This window comes from Aythya marila (genome assembly GCF_965140915.1).
Source record: "Aythya marila genome assembly, chromosome: 3".
NCBI lineage: Eukaryota > Metazoa > Chordata > Aves > Anseriformes > Anatidae > Aythya > Aythya marila.
Window position 1 is genome coordinate 80,166,242 of NC_139044.1, and position 5,101 is coordinate 80,171,342.

Sequence of the window (5,101 nt, forward strand, 5' to 3'; positions counted from 1 at the left end):
TCTTAAATTTTCTCTCCTCACTTTTTGCTAGTTCCCTGTTTTCCTGTTCCAGTACCCCAAGTCCCTTTCCCCTTCCGCTGCCCTTTTGCCTTTTTGTTGCATTTGCTCAATTTTTAATTTCTCTCCTATGTGCCTTCATCCTTTCTCATAACTTGCTTCTTCCCTCTAATTACATATCTGTTTCATTTCCTCTAACCTCTTTATAGTTCTATCTTAAAAAAAAAAAAAAAAAAAAAAAAAAAGTGATGACTATGAGGATCACAATGATGTGGTATAGCGAAGAGTATTAAGAGTGCTGGCTTCCTAAATTCTGTTGGCGCTCCATTTTGTGTCCTTCCACATTCTGAGTATTGGTCTTGCAACTGTAAAATGGAGATTTTGGTATTTCCCTCCTTCAAAGAGGCAGGAAATATATTTGTGTGAATACGAATGTATTAGAAGTTTGAGAGGTTATCGTGTAAAGAAAAACAATGGCACCACATAAGGATAAAAAATAGTTAACTGCAAAGTGGCAACAGCTTGACAAATATTTAAGCAGTGGATGAAAATGCTTAAGTGCTTTCTAAACTGTGTATTCTCAAATTCATTACCAACTACTAGACAACACAATAATTTTTCCAACAATTTATTTCCCATGTGAACACTAGGGACAAGTAAATCTGAACATACTAGTAAAATAGTATTCGAGATACATCTCCTTTCCTACTCAATTCTGGAAGATAAACATTTTCTAAGACCAATATATCTTCCAGGTTATTACTAATAATGCAGAAGAACTGAACAAATGTTTAGCAGTAGAAATCAGCTATCAGTTTTTAAAAATCTGTAGTTCTGAAAAGAAACACTGAAAATTGAAACTTGATATAATGAAATAGGCAGGATACCAGATTTGTTTCATTTTTGTACAACCGTATTTTTAGAGTAGCCAGTTAATGTAAGAAATAGTGTATTTCTTACACACAGTTCAGAATTCACTTTACAATAAAAATGAAGTGAATAATCAAAGATGAAGAGTTAACGAAGTAGTGTTAGCCTCAAGAATTTCTTTCAATGGCTTTTTTGATGTATCTCTAACATATCAGTAGCATCAAGAGCGAAAACATTTATCTCACTACTGGAAAAAGATAAAAGATGTGATAATGTGGAAAATAACCTCCAGTTATAAAGTAAAGTGACAGTCAAGCTTTGGTGTAAAAGTGAATTAAACATTGGTAATGGACTATAAACATTAGAGACTTGGTTCACTGAAGACAGTGATTATAGTTCCACTGAGCCAGTTGGAGACAGGTTTTCACCCTAACTTTAGATTTAAACTTTTGCAAGTTTTCTTAAATAAACACTTGAAGCTCTTCAGCTTACCTGCAGGAGATATGTTAGTTGATCCTACAATTTAATTTTAGAGTTATCTGATTGACTTGAATCTGCATAACTACTTCCAGAACTACAAATCTGGAGTCTGGTGGTGTTGTCACTGCAATCCCTATAAAATGGGAGAAGCGTTTTGAACAACGCTTGTGATATTCTTGCTGAATGAAAACACGATCCTTTACTCATACTTTTGCTGGCACAATAAATGAGGCAAGACTGTTTGTAAATGCTTTATTTCAGTATATAATTTGTTCCTTAGCATGTTTTTCTCACGTTTACTACTGCTTTTTTTTTTTTTTTTTTTTTCCCTTTTGGAATTAACGTTGGTAAAACACAATAAAATATTACAATGAATAATCCAGGAGAGACCAAATAATAGATTAACAATGTTTAGTCAGTCTTTTACTTTTCTAGCTTCAGTGGTTCTAATGATTGGTAGTATAAATTTAGTGACAAAAACACCCAATAGTCATTATACAGATAAATGCATTGCCTTCTGGTTTGTAATTCCTAGTAATTCCATCTCTCCTAGATTCTCTAGACATTTATATAGATGGAACTTAATGTCTACTATGGACAGTTGCAAATTTAAGCTAAAGCTGGGGAGGGACTCTTTGTCAGGGAGTGTAATGATAGGACAAGGTGTAATGGCTTTAAACTAAAAGAGGGTGGATTTAAATGAGATATAAGGAAGAAATTGTTTAGTATAAGAATGGTGAGGGACTGGCACAGGTTGCCCTGAGAATCTGTGGATGCCCCATCCCAGGAGGTGTTCAAGGCCAGGCTGGATGGGGCTTTGGGAAACCTTGTTCTAGTGGAGGTGCCCCTACCCATAGTAGAGGGGTTGGAACTGAATGGTCTTTAAGTCCCTTCCAACCCCAAATATTCTGTGATTCTATGATTTCTTGAAATATTTTATGTACATTTTAATAGAATTTTGCCTTTGGAAAGAATTCAGAAATAAGTTTATAAATAAAATTACACATTTGTGTATTTTAGGAAATGAATTTTCAATGAGTCAGCCTTATATGATGTGTATTTACTTTTGTCTTTAACATGTGCTGAGTATATTCAGGCTTCAGCTGTATGTGTATCTTTGCCTTTCTGAGTTTGAAGGTTCATTTAATCTTGTTGACCCCTGAAGACCGTTTCTCCTGAAGATGCCTGGCCACGGTTTTAATGGGAAGCTCATACAGCTTTTGTGTCCTACAACAATGGCACACTTCAAAATTGCTGAGTGCTGGTCACAAAAAAGGAATCTTGAACTACACTTCCTCTCTTATTCTAGTGGTGTCTGCTAAGTGACTTCTCAAGGCCTTCCACTTGGATGACATTCCTTTCAATTTTGTGCATTTACAGTTATATTTACTTGATAAAGCACCATAAAATATTACAATGAATAATTCAGGAGTGGTCAAATAATAGATTAATAATAGTCCCTGCAGTTCCTTAATGTTAAGTGATTAAATGATTAAATAAGGGCAATAAGTACTCATCTTACAAAACACGAATCATCTCCCTTGGTAGGAAAAAATGTACATAAGTGACACATGTTTGTGGGGGAAATGACCATCTTTGGCTTAAAAGGAATAGGCATTGGCTTCCTGAAAAGGCTAAGAGAAAAAAATCCAACTAAAGACAGCTTTAAATCACATTGATAAGCCACGGAATTCCTAAAATTGCCATATAAAAAGCTACTTATCCCATTTCCAAGCCTTCCTGGGTAGCAATTTCAAGAATTTCTAAAGAGTCAGAGTAAAAAAGACATTAAATAAGAATAGGAAATGAGAGGGGGGAAAAAAAAAAAAAAAAAAAAAAAAAAAAAGTTAATAATTTGTGGAGAGTTGTTAAGTAAACTAGCTGAAAGAATTCTTATAGAGCTCTTTGGACTATCACTCTTTGTCCTCAGAGATTTACCTAGAATAACTACAACAAAGACTATTCCTGTATATTTGTTTATCTGTGAAACTTCTCCACACAATAAGTAATGACATCCTTTCATTGACATCATCCAAGTAATAATATCATTCTGACCGTGTCATAGGGGTAATAACAGGCTTTCAGCTACTTCACTGAGTCTTTGTCATTCTACACAAAAATAAAAAGACTTCTTAAAAAATGTATACTTTCTATTTATTCCAGTACAAATCTCAGTATCAATGAATTAAACTGTTGTGGATTTAAGATAAGTGCAGAATTTGACCCATTGTAACAAAGAAATAATGCAAGTTCTAAAAAACTAGTTAATTCATCAGTTTTCTTAATATATTTGTAATTATATAATACGTTAATTCTAATAATGATTTCATCACTATTCCACGCATGACAAGTGTACATTAAGAGACAAAGAAAGGACCAGGGTGACATACAAAGCTTATTAGGACTCTTAAATTTAATTGCATGTTATTTATCATTCAGCACATAAGCCTTGAGAGGTCACTGTTGCTCATGCAGGACAGAAACATTCATGCTAAGATGCTACATAGAAAAATAGTTTAGTTAAGCAGTTACTAGTGGGCTTTTTACTCTGTGATCCAGTCTTATATTGACTTGCAAAGGTTTTTTATATAACAGAGTAAAAAGGTTGTGTGAAATTGTTTGTAAAGAAAAAGCAGACTTTCTTTTTCAAACCATTACTTTAATTACCTAACATAACATAAGTTTAGTACAATAAGATGATATGTATTCATTAAAGTACTCTGATTAGATTGCTTCTTGTCATAATGTTTTATCCCAAAAGTGAAATACATTGTGATGCTTATCTTTTTATTAAGAAGATATCTTTTAAAGCTAAAGATCCAGTAAGTTGTATAGAAAGTTAACTGAGTGTCTGTTTATTGAACTTGATTTACTTCATCGAGCTTTTAGTATCATCAGATAAAATAAAAAGATCAAAGAAATTTCCTGCCTAAGAGGGAAAGTGAACTGCATATTAACTTATTCTGGCTACCAATGAGACTTGTTGTAACCCAACCAATAGAATAACTGCATTGCGGGGGCATGAATCTTAGGAATTATACTTGTAGAAAAGCTGCAGTCATCAGCTACAGCTTCTTTTAGAACAAATTCCCTTTTCCATGACTGTGAGTTGTTAGAATGTCCCTTTTACTTTGACAATTCCCATCTGAACTCATGATAAAAACAGGCTTTCAAAGCTGTTATAAACTGAGTTCTCTTTTTACCTACTCGCTTGAAGAACAAGTAGTAGAGCTTGTCTTATATCAAATATGGAATTCACTGATTTGTTCTGTTCACATGTTGGATTACATTCTGCCAATGCTGTGAAATTACATTTCATCAATTTGCAATGACAGTTCTCTCAAACTCTATCATATCCTTTAAGCTAGATTTCATAGTTTTGAGAATGAGCAGTATCTAACCCTGTGAGACATTCTGGTGAGGTTGGTATCCCTTGCAGTAACCTTTTTAGGATGTACATGTCTTGTATTAACAAAAATACATAGTATTATTTTAATATTATTTTGATGCTGAACCATCTCAAACAACTTCCTTCCTCCCAACATTTTAAATGTGGGTCATTTTGTACATTTGGGCTATAAAGATTATTTTTCAGTTTGGTTAGAACCACATACTTTTACAAATTAAAGCCTTGATCCTACAAACATTTAAGCATATGCTTAATTTTACTTATTGATAAAATCTGTTATATACTGACTAACAGGGTAAAAGTGTTTGTAAGATTAGGGCCTTATTTGGCCTTCTGAAAATCTTT